Below are 11339 nucleotides of genomic sequence, written 5' to 3' on the forward strand. Positions count from 1 at the left end.
AATAGGTGAAGTGAGTGACAGATCTATTGTCTAATGTTGCTCGATCAGTTTGAGCACATGTGATAAAAATAATTCTTTTTATATGCCTCTTATTTTAGCAGTTCTTTTCCTTTTCTTAATCTTTAGAAAGGGTGACAAATTAATGAGCAACGACAAAGCAATAGGAGGACTCCCAAGATGAAGGAGTTTTCTGTTTGGGCTGCACCATCAGCCTGTTTGCCCTGGATTAAAGTCAATCTCTTTTCAATCAATTCACCCAGTGAGGCAGGATGTCTCTCCGCACACTAATGTGACAGAAAATGTGACTTAATTTTGCTGTCTCTCTGATGGCCTCTCAGACAGGACATGCTGGAAAGGGTGGAGTCCTGGCTCTGCTACCTACTAGCGTTGAGACATTGAGTCAGGTCAGTGTCATCTGTAATATGTAAATTTACATATCCTAATATGTAAATTGACAATAAATGTAATAAAATTTATGAAAGCGCTTCCGTGTGAAGACATCATTAATCATGTAAGAGAACACTATTGTCTTTTTGGGTCTTACATTATTTCAGAATAAATGCTCACTTTGAGTTACCATGATGAAATAAGGAAGTGAGCTACCGTAGATGGGATTCTAAATCCGAGTGGTTCCTGTAAAACACCCTCACTGCATTTGTGTACAACAGCCCTTCCTCCCCCCAAATGTACTAATCCTAGCTAGAATTCCCAACAGCCTCTTACCAATTGCTTCAAAAGACTTACTCATCTGACTTTACCATCAAATGCCTCTAACAGGGGACTGTTACTTGTATGTTCAGTTTTGAGGTATTGTGAAACAGAAAAGGCTATTCACATTCAACCTGTCGAGTTCTCCTGTGAAAACGTTCTATTGATATTAACCAGGTGAGCATGGATGCCCAGTCAGAGTAAAGGAACTAAATTTAAACGTAGACATTCTCCCTTAGGTAAGCAAAATAAAATTTCATTGTTTACTGATATTTATTGATTAAAACTTGATGCATATAGAAGCGCCTGGATGGCTCAGTCAGTTAAGCGGCCTACTCTGGCTCAGGTCATGATCTCACAGTTTGTGAGTTCAAGTGGCAGCAGGCTCTGTACTGGCAGCTCAGAGCCTGGAGCCTGCTTTGGATTCTGTGTCTCCTGCCCCTCCCCAACTCGTGCTTTGTCTCTTCTGGTCTCTCAAAAATGAATAAACATTAAAAAATAACTAAAAACTTGATGTTTTTATAGTTAATTAAACTAAACAAATTGTTATTACAGAGGTGTTTAGAAAAGTACATATAAAATGAGACATTCTTCTATCTTTATAACTAAGTCTCAAGTTTTATTTGTTTGTTTTTCTTCCCTGAATGAGTCTTCTCAATCTTATGCTAAGATTTGATTGATAGGCCCTTGAGGAGAAATTTTTTTGAGAATATACTTCTAGTCTTTGCCTCAATTTATTCTTTTTTTCCATCACAAAAATATTGTCATACATGACACAGTGATTCCTGTTTCCTCAGCTCTTCTTTCCTCATTCCTGGCCAGACAGAACTGGTCAGTTACTGGTTCCCATCTATGCCTAGAAGAACGGCCCTCTCCATTCTTTCAAAAAATTTTTCCTTAAAGAAACTTTTACCTTAATTCCATTTATTCCTTCCAGAGTAACAAATGTAAGACAAGTATAGTGAGATGTGTTGCAATAACAGATATATTTCTAATTAACAATCTTGATTTTAAGAATGTATATATTTTATTTTAATAGTTGATATTCAAATTGGTTTCCATAATACACCCAGTGCTTCTCCCCACAAGTGCCCGCCACATGACCATCACCCCCTACCCTCCCTCCCCATCCCCCTTCAGTCCATGGTTTGTTTTCAGTATTCAATAGTCTTTCATAATTTGTGTCCCTCACTCTCCCCAGCTCTCTTTCCCCCTTCCTCTCCCTATGGTCCTCTGTTAGGTTTCTCCTGTTAGACCTATGAGTGCAAACATATGGTATTTGTCCTTCTCTGCCTGACTTATTTCACTTATCATGACACCCTCGAGGTCCATCCACTTTGCTACAAATGGCCAGATTTCATTCTGTCTCATTGCCATGTGGTACTCCATTGTATATATATACCACATCTTCTTGATCCATTCATCAGGTGATGGACATTTGGGCTCTTTCCATGATTTGGCTATTGTAGAATGTGCCGCTATGAACACTGGGGTACATGTGCTCCTATGCATCAGCACTTCTGGATCTCTTAGGTAAATCCCTAGCAGTGCTATTGCTGTGTCATAGGGGAGTTCTATTGATAGTTTTTTGAGGAACCTCCATACTGTTTTCCAGAGTGGCTGAACCAGTTTACATGCCCACCAACAGTGTAAGAGGGTGCCCTTTTCTCCACATCCTCCCCAGCATCTACATTCTCTTGATTTGTTCATTTTAGCGACTCTGACCAGTGTGAGGTGGTATCTCAGTATGGTTTTGATTTGTATTTCCCTGATGATGAGTGACACTGAGCATCGTTTCATGTGCCTGTTGGCCATCTGGATGCCCTCTTTGCAGAAGTGTCTATTCAGGTCTTCTGCCCGTTTATTCACTGGGTTATTCATTTTTCGTGTATGGAGTTTAGTGAGTTCCTTGTATATTTTGGATACTAGCCCTTTATCTGATATGCCATTTGCCACTATTTTTTCCCATTCCGTTGGTTGCCTATTAGTTTTTTTTTTATTGTTTCCTTTGCCTTGCAGAAGCTCTTTATCTTGATGAGGTCCCAGTAGTTCGATTTTGTTCTTGATTCCCTTGCCTCTGGGGATGCGCCAAGGAAGAAATTGCTGCGGTTGAGGTCAAGGAGGTTTTTTTCCTGCTTTCTCCTCTAGGGTTTGGATGGTTTCCTGTCTCACATTCAGATCCTTTATCCATTTTGAGATTGTTTTTGTGAATGGTGTAAGAAAGTGGTCTAATTTCATTTTTCTACATATTGCTGTCCAGCTCTCCGAACACCACGAGTTGAAGAAGCTGTCTTTTTTCCACTAGATACTCTTTGCTGCTTTGTCAAAGATTAATTGGCCATACACTTGTGGGCCCAGTTCTGGGTTCTCTACTCTATTCCACTGGTCCATGTGTCTGTTTTTGTGCCAATACCATACTGTCTTGATGATGACAGCTTTGTAGTAAAGGCTAAAGTCTGGGATTGTGATGCCACCCGTTTTGGTTTTCTTCTTCAATATTACTTTGGCTATTCGGGTTTTTTTGTGGTTCCATACAAATTTTAAGATAGTTTGTTCTAGCTTTGAGAAGAATGCTGGTGCAACTTTGATGGGGATTGCATTGAATGTGTAAATTGCTTTGGGTAATAATGACATTTTAACAATGTTTATTCTTCCGATCCCTGAGCACAGAATGTTTTTTCATTTCTTTGTGTCTTCTTCAATTTCCTTCATAAGTCTTCTATAGTCTTCAGCATACAGGTCTTTTGCATCTTTGGTAAGGTTTATTCCTAGGCATTTTATGGTTTTTCATGCAATTGTGAATGGGATTTGTTTCTTGATTTCTCTGTTGCTTCATTTTTGGTGTATAAGAATGCAACTGATTTCTGACCATTGACTTTGTACCCTGCAACTTTAGTGAATTCATTGATCAGTTCTAGAAGGCTGCTGGTGGAGTCGATCAGGTTTCCCATGTAGAGTATCATGTCATCTGAGAAAAGGGAAAGTTTGACTTCTTCTTTGCTGATTCTGATGCCTTTTATTTCCTTTTGTTGTCTGATTGCTGAGGCTAGGACTTCCAACACTATGTTAAACAACAGTGGTGAGACAACATCCCTGTTGTGCCCCTGTTTTCAGGGGGAAAGCTCTCAGTTTTTCCCCATTGAGGATAACATTGGCTGTGGGCTTTTCGTAAATGGCTTTTATTATGCTTAAGGAAGTTCCTTCTATCCCAACTTTCTCGAGGGTTTTTATTAAGAAGAGATGTTGTATTTTGTCAAATGCTTTTTCTGCAACTATTGACAGGATCATATGATTTTTTTCTTTTGTTTTGTTAATGTATCACATTAATGGATTTGCGAATATTGAACCAGCCATGTAACTCAGGAATAAATCCTACTTGATCATAATGGATAATACTTTTTAAATGCTGTTGAATTCGATTTGGTAGATCTTGTTGAGTAGTTTTGCGTCCATATTCATTAAGGATATTGGCCTGTAGTTTTCTCTTTTTGTTGGGTCTGTCTGGTTTAGGAATCACAGTGATATGTGCTTCATTGAATGAGTCTGGTAGTCTTTCTTCCATTTCTATTTTTTGGAATAGCTTAAGAAGGATCGGCATTAACTCTGCTTTAAGTGTCTGGTAGAATTCCCCTGGGAATCCATCCGGCCCTGGGCTTTTATTCATTGGGAGATTTTTGATAACTGATTCGATTTCTTTACTGGTTATAGGTCTGTTCAGATTTTCTATCTCTTCCTGTTCGAATTTTGGTAGTGCATGTGTGTTTAGGAATTTATTCATTTCTTCTAGATTGTCCAGTTTGTTGGCATATAATTTTTCATAGTAATGTCTGATGATTGCTTGTATTTCTGAGGGATCTGTTGTAATAGATCCATTTTCCTTCATGAGTTTGTCTATTTGCATGTTCTCTGTTTTCTTTCTGAGGAGCCTAGCTAGAGGTGTATCAATTTTGTTTATTTTTTCAAAAAACCAACTCTTGGTTTCATTGATCTGTTCAGTTGTTTTTGTGGATTCTATCTTGTTTAATTCTGCTCTGATCTATACTATTTCTTTTCTTTTGCTGGGTTTGGGGTGTTCTTGCTGCTCCCTTTCTAATTTCCTTAGGTGCTCTGTTAGGTTTTGAGTTTGTGCTTTTTCTGATTTGTTGAGGTAGGCCTGGACTGCAATGAACCTTCCTCTTAAGCCTGCCTTTGCTGCGTCCCAGAGAGTTTGAATTGTTGTATTCTCATTTTCATTCGTCTCCATATATTTTTTAACTTCCTCTCTAATTGCCTGGTTCACCCAATCATTTTTTAGTAGGGTAGTTTTTAACCTCCACATTTTTGGAGGTTTTCCAGACTTCTTCCTGTGGTTGACTTCAAGTTTCATGGCATTGTGATCTAAAAGTGTGCATTGTATGATCTCAATTCTTTTGTATTTATGGAGGGCTGTTTTATGACCCAGTATGTGATCAATCTTGGAGAATGTGCCATGTGCACTCAAGAAGAAAGTGAATTCCCTAGTGTCAGGATGCAGAGTTCTAAATATATCTATCAATTCCATCTGTTCCAGTGTGCCATTCAGGTCCATTGTTTCTTTAGTGATTTTTTTGTCTGGTTGACCTATCCTTTGTTGTAAGTGGGGTATTATAGTCCCTGGCAATTATCACATTCTTATCAATAAGATTGCTTCTGTTGGTGATTGTTTTATGTATTTAGGAGCTCCCAAATTCGGTGCATAAATGTTTATAACTGTTAGCTCTTCTTGATGTAGAGACCCTGTAATTATTATATAATGTCCTTCTTCATCATTTGTTACTGCCTTTATTTTAAAGTCCAGGTTGTTGGATATAAGTGTGGCTACTCCAGCTTTCTTTTGGCGTCCAGTTGCATGGTAGCTATTTCTCCATCCCCTTACGTTCAATCTGAAGGTGTCTTCAGGTCTAAGGTGAGTCTCTTGTAGACAGCAAATAGATGGGTTTTTTGTTTTTGATCCATTCTGCTAACGTGTGTCGTTTGACTGGAGCATTCAGTCCATTGACATTCAGTGTTATTATTGAAAAATGTGGGTTTATATTCATTGTGTTTCCTGTAGAGTGCATGATTGTAGTATGTCTCTAGTACCTTTAATCCTTGCTACATTTCTCTCATAGAGTCCCTCTTAAGATTTCTTATAGGGCTGGTTTGGAGGTAATGAATTCTCTCAACTCTTGTCTATTTGGGAAAACCTTCATCTCTCCTATTTTGAATGACAGGCTCACTGGATAAATAATTCTTGGCTGCATATTCTTTCTGTTCATCACATTGAAGATTTCCTGCCATTCCTTTCTGGCCTGCCAAGTTTCAGTAGATAGGTCTGTAAGCACTCTGATAGGTTTTCCTTTGTATGTCAAGGCCCTTTTCTCCCTAGCTGCTTTCAGAAGTCTCTCTTTGTCTTTATATTTTGCCAGTTTCACTATGATATGTCTTGCTGAAGGTCGGTTTACGTTATGTCTTAGGGGAGTTCGGTATGTTTCTTGAATTTCAATGTTCTTCTCTTTCCCAGATTGGGGAAATTTTCATGTATAATTTGGTCTAGCATGCCTTCAAGCTCTCTGTCTTTGTCTTCCTCTTCAGGAACTCCCATGATATGGACATTGTTCCATTTGATTGTATCACTCGGGTCTCTGATTCTCCTTTCATGTTCCTGAATCATTTTCTCTCTCTTTTTCTCAGCCTCCTCTTTTACTATACCTGTGTCTTCTAATTCACCTATTCTCCTCTCTGCTTCTTCAATCCGTGCAGTGGCAGCCTCCATCTTATTATTCATCTCATTTAGAGCCTTTTCTAACTTGTCACAGCTATTTTGAAGGTTCCTAGTCTTTGTATCAATATCTTCTCTGATAGCTACTGTTTTTTTTCAAGGCCAGCAATTAATTTTATGACAATAGTTCTAAATTCTTGTTGAGTTACGTTGCTTGTGTCTGTTTTGAGCAGTTCTGTAGCTGTGAATTCTTCCTGGAGTGTCTTTGAAGGAGAGTTCTTTTGTTTTGTCATTTTGGCTAGCTTTCTGTCTCTTATCAGTTTTAAAAGCTCATTCTGCACTGTGCACCTATTAGTACGGCTCTATTAAAGAAGGCTCTTTGACTGTCCAGGGCCTGTCATTTCAGGAGATGTTCTTTTAATGATGTCTCTCAGTTTCTCTTGTTGTGCTTCTAATTAATATATTTCCTTACTCAGTGATATTTGAGACTTTCCACTATGTGTGCTTAGGCCTGTTTTTTGAGGTAGTCCTGAAAAGGAAAACAGACAAACACACAGGGAACACAAGCATGCAAATGCACTGACAGATCCGGTAAACAAGCAAACCAAATGGGAAAGGAAGAAAGGGAGCAGGAAAGAAAAGAGAGGACAGGAAAGGAGAAAGAAGGAACAAAAGAAAAAAAGAGAGAGAGAAAACAAAAAACCTGGGGCACAGAGACAGCCAGAGATAAAGGATAGTCTGAGAGCCTAAAACCTGTGGAGGTTAAAGATAAGAATGAGAATGTAAGGACACAGGTCTGATTCAGGCTTCCCTGTACTTAAAGGGGAAGGTGCCGGCTTCTCTGTATCATTTCCCAGGGAGGGAGGGACAACTCTTGGGGCGCCCAATCAGGAGAGGCCAGCTGACACCTTTGACCTTTCTAGGGGTGGGCCTAGTCACGCCCTACATGCAGGCCTAGTCACGCCCTACGCAGGGGTCCTGGGCCCACTCTGATTGGTCAATAATCTAAATGTTGTGATTGGCTCCCACAACTGCCAGTATAGATGGGGGGGTAGGGATTGGAGCACTGTGCCTGTGTCATCATTTCCTGTACCTCCCCTTTCCCAAACTCATAAAAGCCCTACCCCGCCTTTGTTCGGGGCTCTCTTTCCCCATGTGGCCATCGGGTTGGTGGAGTCTGTGAGCCCTAGCTTAAGCCCGTAATAAAGCCCCTTACTTTTGCATGCGTGGCTCGGTCTCCCTGGTAGTCTCTGGTCTTTTTTTGGGGGCGATATTACAAACTTGGGCATAACAAGATAAGCGAAAAATATCTGGATGGTAAGGGTTGATCTAATCACAGCAGTGTTAAATGTTGGTCTTTCCCAGACTGCAGGAGGAATAGAGAGAGAAGGATGAAATATGGAAATAGGAAAGAGAAACAAGGAGAATATTATGAAAGCATAAAAGTTAAGAATAATTAGGATAGAAAAACTTGAGAGAAAAAGAATTTTTTAAATAGCACCAAGAGAAGAATCCAGCTCTCCAGCAAGGATGGGCATGGTTGGATTGTAAGTATGCTGGGTCTCAGGGCCTGGTCTCTGAGGCCCCGCCTTAGTAGATGCTGGGAGAAGAATGGAGGCAGCGCCTCAATCCCCTCTCAGACCCTGTGTTTTTGGCCACTCTCTTAAATTCAATCTCCCTGTGCCTTGGGCGGGTCGAATTGTTTCAGTTTTCTAAGGTCCGCTAGGCCTTCAAATCCCTTTAATTTTTCTGCCACCGCCAAAGTAACCTCTGGCTGCCAAGCGGCTTTCTGGTCCGGGGTGCGGGGTGCGCAGGGGGACTGGGGAGCCAGCGCTTCCCTGGCTCCTCCTGAGGTCTTAGGGGCTGCCTGGCCCTCCAGATCACGAGGCCACTGAGGGGACCGGGTTTCTCTCCCTGTGCCCAGCGGCTGCGAATGGAAATTTTGTCTCACCTCCGGCCTTGGGCTAGGGCTAAGTTCTCCCTTCAGTCTCTTCTCTTCCCCTGGCTCCTACCTCCCTGGGAGCCGTTACCACCCAAGGTCTTGCTCTGCCTCTCCCCCGAGGTGCACTGCAGCGTCTCCCGTGCAGCGCGGCTGGCGCGTGGGCAGCTCTCAAAGTTCTCTGCTGGCCTGGCCTGCCGACCTGCGTGTTCAGGGCCCTGCTCAGTGCTGTGCAGCCTCTGCACCATGCTCTCTGCGCCAGGCCTGGGGCTAGGTCTCTGGGCACTCTCTTTCCAGCTCCGCCTTGGGCTGGCGCCCCTTCCCTCAGTCTCCGGTCCCGGTCCCGTCTCACTCAGTCATCCATGGGGTTGATATCAATAAGGTGTCCATGTGCACACCGCTGCTCCTGGAGATCAGATGGTTGTGGCTTGTAAAGCCTCTCACTTTGATGTTTGCAGGCGTGCGGAGGTATCAGTGTTCCCAATTCTCCGCCATCTTGTCTCTTCCCAAGAAAGTTTATATTTTAAACTTATTTCCATATGTTGGATTTTCCTCTTATTTTTCATAATAAAACTAAAACAATGTAGTTCAGTATTATATTGTTAATTTCAGAATTTAAAAGTCTAATTTGAGTTGACAAACTTTCTAATTTAATAAGTAGATCAGCTCTGTCAAAACATGGATTACAACTTATTTGTAATACTTTATAACTCATTCGCTTTTCTCCTACAATTTATCTAAATAAACTTAGGCCTTGTAGATTTGTGCAGCAATTTTAAAGACTAGAACTATCTCTTCTGTGGTTCCTGACAAGAAGAAAGGAAATTACTAAGTCCAAGTTCAAGAGTAACAAGTTCACTCAAAGTGGAAAGTTCTAAAATTTTTTTGTATTTATTCATTAATCTAATAAATAGTAATTGAAAACCACTATGTAGAATTTACTTGGCTTCAGTAGTTCAAAATGTGGAAAGTCCCAAATCAAATCAGGCTACATTTTGAGTTGCTCAAACAGTGGCCTTAATATGATTTTTTTTAAATTTTTAAACGTTTATTTATATATTTACATATTTAATATAATTTATTGTCAAATTGGCTTACATACAACACCCAGTGCTCAACCAAGTGCCCTCCTCAATGCCCATCACCCACTTTCCCCTCTTGCCCAACCCTCATCCACCCTCAGTTTGTTCTTTGTATTTAAAGAGTCTCTTGTGGATTGCCTCTCTCCCTCCTTGTTGGTAACTATTTTTTTCCTATTCCCTTCCTCCATAGTCTTCTGTTAAGTTTCTTAAGATCCACATATGAGTTAAAACATATGATATCTGTCCTTCTCTGATTGACTTATTCTACTCAGCATAACACCTTCCAGTTCCATGCATGTTGCTGCAAATGGCATGATTTCATTCTTTCTCATTGTCAAGTAGAATTCCAGTGTATATACAAATCACATCTCCTTTATCTATTCATCAGTTGATGGACATTTGTGCTTTTTCATAATTTCGCTATTGTTCAAAGTGCTGCTATAAACATTGGGGTACATGTACCCTTATGCATTAGAACTTGTGTATTGCTTGGGTAAATTCCTACTAGTGCTATTGCTGGGTCATAGGGTAGTTCTTTTTAATATTTTGAGGAACCTCCACACTGTTTTCCAGAGCGGCTGCACCAGTTTGCATTCCTACTAGCTCAGCTGGATACCAACCACATAATGCTGGATTGAGATAGAGCACAGTTGCAGAGTTGAGTTTGATTAGAGCGAGTTGAGAGGAGGAAAATAAGACATAATTTGCTTCTGATAAATGAAATACTGAGTTGATCTATTTATTTGTTTTCTCTTACTGTTTCTGGGCTTCTGGCTGTTAGTCTCCAGATCTCTTTTTGTTTTCATTGAGAGGTATTGGAAATACTGTGTTTAAAAAGAGGGGTAGGGGCTATCTAATACAGAATTGTCTAACTAAAATTACTTTAATATACATGTGTATGACTTGATTATCAATACTAGCATAGCTTGAAGGATAAAGTTGCTGACTAAAATGTTAATATTGGTTCTATCTTGTTGGAGTTATTCAGTAACAGTCCAATATTTAATCAGTGAGAGAGGCTTCGGCTTGAGAAATTTGAGTCTGCCTTACATTTTGTTCATTTGAGCATATAAAGCATGTAATAATGTCCACTGCTACTGAGGATAAATGTATACATATATTAATTATCTGTACAATTCTTTGTTCCTTTATAGTTTTTCTTCTAGTTTTTTTTAATTAAAAAATTTTTTTCAAGTAATCTCTACACCCAGTGTGGGGCTCAAACTCACAACCCCAAGATCAAGAGTTGCATGCTCTACCAACCAAGCCAGCTAGGTGCCCCTGTTATTTTTTAAAGAGATGCTACTGGAGGTCCCTTGGAATAAAGCATTAGAGTCAAGGCAATACCATTAAAGGATTTTTAAGTTTTTAACTCTTTGTTTTGCTTGCATTTGTTGAATTAATACTTTTTCAGTAATAAATTAGGTCCTGAAAACCACAGAGTTAATGGTAGCATTTGGTTACAGGGACCTAAAATGCTTAAAACTTTGGGGAGAGAGTATTGTTTTCTATTGGGTTTTTTGTTTTTACCTAACCTAGTTTTAATAATAAAATATTCTTTGAAATGAAAGAACTGAAACATTTGAAAAATCTTATCTTCTTAATGTATCTTCTCTAAAGCAATTACTCTTAGAATTCTTACTTTATAAAATTTTATTCTCTTAAGTGAAAATAGAGTATTAGAATAGAGTATTACATATAGACATTGTTTTCTCAGAAAAGCATTGGAAGATTAAAGATACATTTTTTTTGCTGTGTAATAAACCATGAACAACACGTGATTTTAAATTAGAGCTGTTGTGAAATAGAAGTAATTGAGAAAATATGTGCATTTGGATTGCTTGAGTTGGGACACTGCAGTTATGCTTAACAGACTTTCATTTTCTGGTCT

At 39.6% G+C, this 11339-nt stretch overlaps 1 pseudogene; it reads left to right on the forward strand.

Annotated features, from left to right (window-relative positions):
- The first annotated feature begins 9904 nt into the window (after nucleotides 1-9904).
- LOC115291136 overlaps nucleotides 9905-11339 on the forward strand; it is a 21275-nt pseudogene continuing 19840 nt past the window's right edge.

The sequence above is a fragment of the Suricata suricatta genome, chromosome 5, assembly GCF_006229205.1.
Source record: "Suricata suricatta isolate VVHF042 chromosome 5, meerkat_22Aug2017_6uvM2_HiC, whole genome shotgun sequence".
Taxonomy (NCBI): domain Eukaryota; kingdom Metazoa; phylum Chordata; class Mammalia; order Carnivora; family Herpestidae; genus Suricata; species Suricata suricatta.